The following is an 11915-nucleotide window of genomic DNA, read 5'->3' on the forward strand; positions in this document are numbered from 1 at the left end:
TAATGAGAAACTTGACAAGCTTCTTGCTTCTGCATCTTCCTCTTCTACTACTAAATACTCAGAAGCAGCAGTCAAGGCGTTGTTCTCTACTTTGGTTAAAGAGCATTAGGACTCCATTGCCAACGCTACTAAAGCTGTAGATGCTTCTACATCTTCTTGTCAGAAAGCAACCGACAATGTCCAACAAATAATTGCAGATGCTCAAGTCTTTTTGGATTCTCTACAGGCAGCTGCTCAAAAGAATGCCAATATGGTGAATGCTACGATCAAGGAACTTACTTCTACGCTTCAGGCGGAGCATAAGCATTTTCAAAGCATTAGAACGTGAATTCAAGCTGATAATGCACAGTTCGTCTTTTCATTTAAGGCTCGTCTTGATCAACTCCAGGCCGAACTTGCTGTGGAAAACAAAATCATGGATGAACTGGATCGTCGAACTGCTCAACTCAAAAGTCAGACATTGAAGCTTACTCATGTGACCAAGGAAAATGATGGTCTTAAATCTGAACGAGCAGTTATCAAAAGCTGTGTTGGAGATGTGCACTCTCTTTTATCTAATCTCCTTGAGGCACACGATTAGGTTCTTACTCTTACCGTTCGACGGCACTTAACTGAAAAGCTGAGATCAGCTCTTGAAATGTTGAGCCGAATTGAAGGTGTTCCGGAGACTGTTGTCTCTCCAAAACAAGGGGGAGAAGCAAGTACGAAACAACCCCACAACTGAAAGTCACCACTGAACAACCGAAATTCACCACTGAAGCAAATGGTAATGAAGCTTTGGGTTCGAGTGTGAAGGATAAAAACAAGAAGATAGTTGGTGATAGTGATGAGGAAGAAACTGAAGAGGACACTCTTAAACGAAAGCAGCGTGATTGAGAGCTTGACAAAAATCTGTGTATTGAAAAAGAAGAAGAAGAGAGGGAAAGGAAAAGAAAAGAGGCACATGACGCATTGGAATGTAGAAAAACTCTATTTCCTTTGTGAACATTGGAGAAATTGTTAAAAGAAGCGATTGAGTCTCCCAACACTCACTGGCTTGAACCGGTTATCTCATTTGATCGAGAAAACTCAAAAGACTCTCAGTTTGATATGCCTATTAGCCGAAAGGAATTTGTGTTTCATTGCTTTGAACCAATTGTCTCTATTCCCTCTCCTGATCTAAAGGTTGATCGAGAATTAATTAACTATTATCTCGCATTCTCTCAACCGCAATACTTGACTTGGAGCGCACAGAAGATCACAACAGTCAAGGTATTGAAACCGACTTCAGCAGGGAATTTTATCAATGTGAAATTCAAAGTGACCCGAGGGTCTGACAACTCGGTTCATATGATTTCCCTTGCTTATTTTCCAAACTTGAATCCACATGAATGGATCCTCTTGAACAACATTCTGCTAACTGATCAACAACAGTACGAGCCTATCATCGATCATATCAAGCTAATGTTAGTTTCTTACATTCATGAGGTTGCCAAGATGGATCAAGAGATCGCCTATGTCTTAAGGAAGAAGCCTACAATCAGACCAATTGGGAAGGCAAGCGATGTGAACAAGATGCAGATGGGTAGAATTGACCCGAAGTATCACACAGTCATGTTCACCAGAGTCGAAGGCCAAAAATGCTTGTTCACTCTACTCGCCATAAGAAAAAAATTTCGGATATGCTTCGGTGGTATATTTACTTCCGTCAGAATCTTCTCGCCATCATACCGAAGCTATTCAAGACTGTGAAGAAATCTACTCTTACTCAACCAAAATGATCTCTCGCCTCAATTGACGCAAAGGGGGGGATTGTTGGGTCTAAAGAGTTGCGTCATTGGGCATGTTCCTTCGGTTCATTGTTATCACGGTTTGGGCCTGTCCAACCGTGTTTATGTCATTAGGGTTTAGTATGTAAGATGCATGCATGCATCGTTCTCTATACGCTTGATAATTATTATTCCTTTCATAGTACTGTAACCCTAGCACACCTCTACAGTCGAAGTTCTTTATCGAGCTCTTCTGAGGTGGAGCATATTAATCATTCAGCACATGTTTGATGCATCGTGTGTTCTTTGCTTTTATTGTGTTTGATTAAATCTGTTACGAATCTAAACGAACATAGAGAAGTTAATTCTCATCAACGATAATATCGTATAATCTTTAAACCGAGATATATGAGTTGTTGTTTACAAGTTGGTTGTGCATTGATAATGCGTAAACGAATCAATAACTTGATGTTATAAAACGTGTTGTTCTATGCGATTTAACAAGTAAATAGTACAAGCATATAAGTCAAAGTTTATCTGTTCCTTTTATCCTAGGAAGGTAAAAGTGATATCTTGGGCCCCTCGATGATTTTGTGTTGACATGTGTGTCGAGCCCGGTCAGGACTGAATTGATGTGTTCAATTAAGTTCTATGTCAAACAAATCAGAAGTCGGGAAACAAACTTTTGGAAATTGAGAATGATCATTTTCCATGTCATTGTCCACACGATATCTTGCAGAACGGAGGATTATATGATCCCTTATCTAATGGATGCGTCATTGACTAGGTCAGAGTTCAACTACAACTTTTGAGAGCTACGATTGCTAATCGGATTTTGAATTCGTACTTGCAGTTATTGTTATTAGACTTATCCAAGTGGGAGACTGTTGGATTAGGTGTCTAAGCCCATAACTATAATTGGTATTTACTTTAGCCGATAGTAGCATGGTCCTTTTGGGTTGCCTTAACAATGGCAATTTGATAGAATGAATTATGGAGAAAGAGGTTAATTGTGATTTATTAATATATTATAAGAATAATATATTAACTGAGAAATCATATTATTTAATTAGTATTGATCAGAAATTAATTTGGAATTAATTTGGTGATTAAAAGAGACTGATTAAATTACAGGGACTAATATTGCAATTAACTGTTAGTTGCAAGTTGGGATTATGGATCCCTAGGAAGGGGTGGACGAAATTCTATGTGTAGCCCACATAGATTTCGTCCAAAGGGGCCTTCTGGAAGGATCTACTGGACTGCTTAAGGCTTAAGAAATCAGATTAGGGTTTTACCTGAAACCCTAGCAGCTCAGCTATAAATACACCCCTTGGCTCCTTAAAATCGGCCGATGCACTTAAGAAAGAACCCTAGCTGATTTTTAGAGTCTCACCCTCTCTCTCATAATCTTCCAATTGCTACTTGGTGTTTGTGACTCATTAGAGGTGCAACAATTGAGGCACTAAGCTCTTGAAGGTTAAGATCTACAAGCTGCAAGGAAAAAGGTATTCATCTAACGTTGTTTTAGTTATAAATCTTGAAATTGTATGCTAGATTAGGTTTTATGCTTTGGATAATCAAAACTGCATGTATAACTTGAGAAAAACCTAGATCCAAAGCATTAGGGTTATATGTATACCATAGGAATGTTGTAGTGCTCAAAACCCATCAATATTAATATCTTATTCTTATAATATATTAACAAATCATTTATTCCAGTTCATTGAACAAATAATAAATGCAACCTCTCTCTCCAAAATTCATCCTGTCCAGTTGCTAGTTTTGAGGGCAACCCAAAAGGATTGTGCTACTATCAATTTAAGTATATATACCAATTATAGTTATAGGCCCTAATCCAACAGTCTCCCACTTGGATAAGTCTAATAACTATAGTTGCCAGTATAACTTCCAAAACTGATTAGCAAATGGTAGATCTCAAAAGCCGATGTCGAACTCTGACCCAGTCAGTTAGGTATCCTAAGATAAGTGATCAAATATTCCTTTGTTCTACAAGATATCGTACGGACATGAGATATGGATTATAATCAATCTCATTGTCCAAGTTTTGTTTCTCGATTTCTAATTTATGACGACTAATTTCAGACTGCTAATTGAACACATCAATTTAGTCCAGGCTTGGCCACACGCTTTAGATGTCGACATCAAATCATCGAGGGGCCCACAGATATTGCTTTTCCCATTAGGGCAAAAGGAACAATAAACTTTGACTTATATGCTTGTACTATTCATTCATCAAATCACGCACAACAATGCGTTTTTTAACATCAAGATTCTGATGCATTTACGTTTTATCAATGTACAACCGACTTGTAAACAACAATTCATATATCTCTGTTTCAAGAATATAAGATATTATCGTCTCAAAATTACTCGTTATAAAATCCATGAAGTAATTCTCTGAGTGTGAGTTTATCTAATACTTAAAATCCCTATTTCCAAGTACTCATGAACATCGCAGCAAAACCATTGTTATGTCTAATCTCCATAGACAATCTACAATTCAATTCATGACAATCTTAATTCGCTACTTACTTCCAAAAGTACGATCGACTGTGGAATTTTGAATAATCCAATTATTCGGGAAATAAAACATGTGAAGTGAAACACAATAATATCCTAATTAACTATGGTCTCAAAACTATTAAATATAAATAAAACTCTTACTATTTAATCACCATATTAGTTAGACTTTATTCATTGTATAATTTTTCGAGTAGTCAACTAAACACCTGAATTAAACATCAGTCATGCCATGTTATAAACATGCATACTATGTCTCTCTATGGTCCTTCCTTTGTGAACAGATCAATTGGGCACTATTCCAATGATGCTTATTTCACAATACTAGATTCTTGTCACTACTAGAATGCGTTAGAGTTCAACCTTAATTGCAATGATCTTTTATAATGTCGAGACTTCAAAGTCATAGAGACTTTGCCAACGATATTACAAAATGTTCCATTAAAACTTTGTTACTTAAAACAATTATGTGGTAACAAAGTTTCAAATTCAAGGTACACTCCTTGAATATCTTCCTTGCATTAAAGTACCTAACTCACATGTAGATTTTATCATCAGCTTCCATTATGGAAACATTTCCATATTCCCATATGACCATCAGTTTTGATCAAGAATCATCCCAATCTAAAACATGTCACTATCGTCCTTCCAACCCATACTATACTTCGACCTGTCCACAAGTAACCAATCCTTTAGTATAACCTCAGAATGTTCTTGACAGTTGTTCAACAACTTTAGTCACATCCAGTTCTACTCCTTTTCTCACTCAATGCCCTAGGCATTTGGAAAAATCAAAACAAGTTAATATTATAGCATATGTAATCAATCCCATATTCGAAGCATATGGGACTTGATTCATAATGTATTACATAAAGACCTGAAATCTTCTTAGTATCTTGCTATAATATTTCCATATATTGAACTTCCTATGTTGAAACATTTCAACACGATATTCATATATGTTCAAGACTATGTTATTTTAAACCCTTCAATCTAAATTTTTAGATTTAAAACAAAGTATGAGTGCCCTCTCCCCTAAATCTTACTATAGCGAAACAATTTCCAAATTTTGCAACTTGCAAATTTGTAAACTTTGTTTCCTACAAATAGCATTGCCAACTTGCAACTCTTAGCTTAACAATTATGCTCCCACTTGCATAACAATTATGCTCCCACTAGCTTTGACATGTACCCAAAAATCAACTGTACATCTAGAAATCAACACTATTGACTTTCCTACTAAAGTGCATATTTCTGATATGTGATGCTTCGATAAGTCTAGACTTCTCAAGCTTATACACCTTCATTAGATAGCATATGTGTGTGTTTAAACCCTTTCAGAACTTATAGCTATAAGTCCAGAACGTTAAAATAGTTCCTTGCCATTTCTGACAATTCGAACTATGAAAAGGGATGTCGTAATCATATTGCGAATTTGAGAATGCAATTATCACAACCACTAACCATAATCATATTTATCAAATCCTTAAAATCTACTAGAAAAAGTGTTTCCTTATAACCATTTTCATGAATTAGATCGAAACCTTTTACCACCTAGATTTTATGGTGTATGTGTTCCCATCCATGTGAATCTATCATTTCAACCCCACAATCATATGACAAGGTTTATGACAAATTCAAATTCTAATCCAACTTTGATGGACTGAACTTTACTTGTTCTTAATTTCTTTCCTTCTGGTAGTACAAGGGCCTACCAGTGCTTCCATGTTGTTTAAGCATCTCACCTCCATTGACCAATGTACTATCACTGACCAACATGCTCTACCTTTTGCAGTCGAATGATAACTATAGGACTCATAAGCATTGCCAACTCAACTGGAAGGTGCACAGAAAAAAGAATGTGTCAACTTAACACGATAGGTTATCAACCTCAGGTCGTGTGCTAGTGATAACTAAAAGGTTTATTCTTGATTGACTCCTGAAACTCTTCAAGATCACTAAGACTCACATTGACTTCCTGACATATAAGTTTCTCTCTCAAGGAACATTCCTTGACGAGCAAAACCAAATATTCAAAAGTTAGTGTGGATTCCCTACAAGAAATACATCATGAATTGGCCTTAGTTCATCCTTTGTTTTAACCAAAACATCACAACTTCCAATTCTAAATGTGCTAGAGTAAGAAAACATTATTACTCCACATTTCATGAGGTGTTATAAACTTAATTAGTACGAAACAAGTTTTAAGATACGATTTGAAGTTACTAGAGTATGACTCTAAAATTTTAATTGGATACGAAGTATGACACATCTCGAGATTGAACTATTTCAACAATATCTGATTCCTCTTCTTAGTCATATAATTGCCCTAAGATGTTCTTTGAGGATCAATTAAGACATAACTCGACAATCATTTAAGATGATCATCAAACATGATATTAAAGTACTCTCATTTCCATTCAGATTGGAGAAACTTTTATCTTTTTTGCCTGATAGATTCTTCAAATTCATTCTGCTACTCTTTGAACTTTTCAAAATATCAGAATTGTGCTTAATCTTATAAACACAACCATGTTTACCAAAACATCAGTAAATCATGAAGAATATACTTATTGTCCTTTGTGGTGGATCAATCCATATCAATATATACTAGATCCATTAGTCCTTCACTTTGACTCACATAAACATGTGATCAATGAATTAGTCATAATCTTCTAACGATCAAGATTCTCATACATCATGCAATTCAAATTGCATGACTCCAAGTTTCTCTTCAATTGAAACTTGGGTGACGAGAATTCTTTATCATTTAGTCAATTATGACATTACCACAAGGGCTATTTATAAGAATCAAATCGATATTTAACATTGTGAATGATAGAAATGTAACCACCAATTTTCATAAATGCCATTGCAAGGAAATATAAACTAGATAAATCAAAAATTCACTTTTATTGATAATAAGCAGAAAAAATTTGTCCTTACAATGCAAAAATATGAAAACAATGTTTCTAGACATTTCCTAAGCAATCTATTAAATTATCATAACTTCCAAGTAGTATCTTCCAAAATATGATCATCGAGCCATGCGACTGAAATCCATATCTCACGATCAGATTCAACTCACTCTTCTTAAGCTTCCTTCTTTCTCTTAGCTCCTACAAAAACATCAAAATGTGATCATCACATCATGTAATAAGAATATATGAATAGGAACTTATTTATAATGGAGTTAGATAATGGATGTACCTGAACTAAAGTCACACAACTTGACTTTACAATCTCTAAGATCTTTCAGGTAGTCTGGGCAGCTTCGCAGCCAATGTCCCTTTGATTGGAAATAGAAACATATGGACCTTTTAGGATTAGCACATGGAACTATCGCAGAACTAGCCTTTCTCTTTGCCATATGTTCAAACGGTTTGACCTTGGCCTATCCCTTAGCATTGGGAAGAGAAACCTTTTCTGGACTACAATTCTTGCCATTATCCATGTCCATGGAAATTTTGGAATAAGATCCTTCAAACACTTTTGCTTTACTTGTGCTCTTAAGCATTTCTGCTTCAGCAACAATCAACATATGTGTCAGATCGATTAAGGGTACGTCGTGGTCGCTCATATAAAAGTTCTCAACGAACTGACTATATGAATTAGGAAGTGAAAGTAAAACCAAATCAATGGCATGCTCCCTTGGGAAACCGACACCCATTCTATCCATTTTGTCAATGTGTGATTTCATTTCCAGAACATGCGAACACACATATTTTTCATCTTGATGTCTACTTGCCAATAGGGCTTGAACAGTGTCGTATCTTTAAACTCGTGACATGGGGAGAGTCACAGGAGGAGGAGGAGGAGGAGGAGGAAGAGTTGAAGAAGTATGACCTCCAGTTCCACCATTGCTTGAAGAAGGGATCATACTTTCACCTTGATCAGAATGTGGAAGATCATCTTCAGAAGGAAGAGGAAAACCACTTCCCAAAGAACGAAGAAGACCATTGTTTTCTAAACTTGACATCTATAATACAAGAAAAAAGAGTTCAAGTTAGTTGATTTTAACCCTTAATTATTAACCCAAAGATTTAAATCAAGGCTAGGATCCACATTTTCGATTCGAACTTTGAAGAGGGATGCCGTAATCAAATCTGAATCTATTTTGGCTAGGTAAAGCATTTACCAATTTCAATCTCATGAAACTCCTAGATCTTTTTAGATTCATTGAACTATTCAATGGCATGTTTAATCTTGATTATGCTCTCACTTTTTGATTGGGATGCCGAGGATCACAAATGAGATTTGAATAACCATGCAAATTAGCTTGGTACTCTTGATGTCATTTATCATCTCCTGTTAATGTGTCCGTTAACCACACGCACTCCATTAATCAATGATAATTTTCGAGACACCCATTACCACCCTTTATTAGTCCCATATTAGTGTGTCGGTTAGCCACACGCGCTCCACTAACGACTTATAAAGTGTAATGTGCAATTTCATGGATTAACATCAAATTCACATTTTTTCTAAAGTAACTAAGAGTGGGATTTTAGAGAACAGCTTAGTTACCTTTTATCATTATACTTTTAATGAGGTTATGTCATATCAATCACGTTCGGCTAACGACCATCCACCAATCCAGGAAGCGGTGGGTGAGAGTGGACACCCATTCAACTAACATTTTATATGCATTTTCCTTATACCCCCTTATAGATCGGCTTCTTGAATGAGGTGTACTAGCGGTTTGACTGACTTAATCTTATACATATAGTAAATATTAAACACTTAATTTTACATATAATATAGAGTGCATTTTAAAACATTTTAAAATTCCAAGGGTTTAGTCCTTTAATAAATTAAACTTTTAATTTAATTAAATTTAAACCATTTTATGGATTTATTGATTATCTTTTAATTAATCACTTAATTAAAATAATAATAAGATCCATAAGGATGTACTTTAAACTTTTCAAAATACTAGAGTTTTTAAATTTAAATTAATTTTAAAATTTAAATTTAAAACTAAAAACAAATGATTTAATAATTATCTTTTAATTAAACACTTAATTAATTTATTAAATCAATTGAGGATTATCCAATTAAATTAATCAAGATAATTTAATTCTAATCATGTCCCCCTAAATTTCGAAAATATGGGAGGGATAAATCAAATTTTATAATTATCCAATTAATCATAAATGAGATAATTACCAAAAATAAGATAACCCTATCAGAAACCCTAATTTTCGAAAATAGCAAATCTTGGGGCGGAAAGCAAGGATTTCAATCCTTGCCATTTTCGAAATCATGATGGTTAAGGAAACCTTAATTTCAAAACTTGTAGGGCAAGGGAAAGGTTTAAAACCCTTTCCTTATTTTCGAAACTTAGGGCTTAAGGAAACCCTAAATTCAAAAATCCCTAAGTCCAAAAGGGTTTAATTCCCATAAACCCTAATTGATAAAATTCAACAATTGTAATCCATTCAATAGAAAACAACTCAAGGGTCTGATACCACTGATGGGTTTTGAGCATTACAAACAAAAACCTATGTGTGCATGCAACCCTAATTTCCTAATCTATGTTTTCTCTAATTGAACATACAACATTTAAACATCAATTGAGAAACCCTAGGAATCCTATACTATTTTCGAAATTAACATCTAGAGTTAGAAAACATACCTTAATTGTTAGTAATAACATTGCAAATCCATAGTGTTGTTGAAGCTTTGAGAGCAAGCACCATAAGTCTCGTGCATCTAATGGTTCACACACAACACTAACAAGAGGAGGAGAGAGGAGAGATGAGAAGAGTGCTAGGAATTTCGGCCCTAGCTTCTCTAAGAATGCTTGGACAAAAATATAAGGCTTAGGGGCCTTTATATAGTGTACCCAGAAACCCTAGATAAGTCCCAAAACAATAAAATAACATTATCATACTTTTAGTATTTATCTGGTTTCCTAATTATCCTTCAAGGATAATTATGGATATTCTAGATATTCTAGATCCTCTAGAACCATGGAAAAACGTCCAAGGCTCTAGGATGGTTCTAGAATGCCTCTTATTAAACTATTGAACAATTGCACTTTAGCCCCTACACTTTTAATTAATTCCTTTAATCCCAAAATTAATTCCAATTAATTTTTGATTAAATATTAATTAAATATTATTATTTTAGATTAATATATTATTCTAAATAATATATTAACAAATCATTTATTCCAATTCATTAATCAAATAATAAATTAAACCTCTCTCTCCAAAAGTCATCATGTCTTAGTGCTAGTTTTGAGGGCAATCCAAAAGGACCGTGCTACTATCAATTCAAGTATATACCAATTATAGTTATGGTCTTAGACACTTAATCCAACACAAAAGGCTATATGCTCACATATAGGAAATCAGATATTTTGGAGATAATTTGTATTAGGAATATGATTTTATTAGATGCCAAAATGGTTACCGATCCATATCGGGATACTTTTACATGTTAGCATGATGAACCATTTCATAGAATAGATTTTGATAACTTATTCCACAAAGGAAACATAATTTGTAGCATGTTTTTGAGGCATCGAATCATGGAATATGGTTGTGAAAATTTGTCACGAATTTGGATATGATTGGTATTGAAAGACCACTAAAGTTGTGACAATAAGCTAGCAACATTATATTCCAATAATAACAAAAGTTCTACTAAGTCAAAGCATATTGACATCAAGTTTCTGACTGTTAAAGAAATAGTGCAAATGGACAAATATGTATATAACACATCAAGAAAAACTCCATGATAGCAAACCCGCTCACGAATGGATTATCTCCCAAGGTCTTTCATGAGCATAATGCACATGTTGGTGTGATAATTTGTTTTAGTAGGAGTTTTATGTTTTGTTTAAGAACAATTATGTTTTTCTGTATAGAATTAAGAATTCGGTTAATTCCATTATTAGTTACACTTATTTAAAGTTTGATCTCACTTTGAGCTAAAGAGGGACTCGTTGGAAATATATTTTGATTTTAAAAACACATATCTTGTTTAATCTATGTCATTAGTTATATATGTATATGTTACCATTGATGGGTTTAATTACGTAAATTGTAATGAAGACCGCTTTGATCCTATACTTGTATGATTAGTGGACGATATTGTTTAATGGTACCAATACTATGATAACATTCATTAAAGCGCTTATACAATTATATATACGTTTATATATGCGTGTCTAGTGGGAGATTGTTGGATATTTTGGGACCACTAATAAATGCATATAAATAATGTTATCATTAATTTTATATTATTATGGAAATTATATAAAACTGTTGATGGACCGATTTTATTAATAAATAAAGATATACACTTACCATGTTTATCTTATGGGTTGAGTTTCCGGTTTGACTCAAGATCTCCTAAATCCCTAATATCTCTCGCATTCGGTTATATCTCCATCTATATAAATAAGTTATGAGAAATAGATTTACGATATACGAAAATACGTACAAGAATTTCGTTTTAGGGTTTGCTTTGGGATTTAGAAAGTTCTTGAGATCAAATGGAAAACCCAACCCTAGTCTTCAAATCTGGAAATCTCAATAGAACAAGGTATGTAATCGTTCTTCTTGTTTAAGTTTTCTTTTAACCAGATTCAAGATAAAGATCTAATGTTTA

The sequence above is a fragment of the Lactuca virosa genome, chromosome 2, assembly GCF_052849685.1.
Source record: "Lactuca virosa cultivar CGN04683 chromosome 2, Lactuca_virosa_CGN04683_v6, whole genome shotgun sequence".
NCBI lineage: Eukaryota > Viridiplantae > Streptophyta > Magnoliopsida > Asterales > Asteraceae > Lactuca > Lactuca virosa.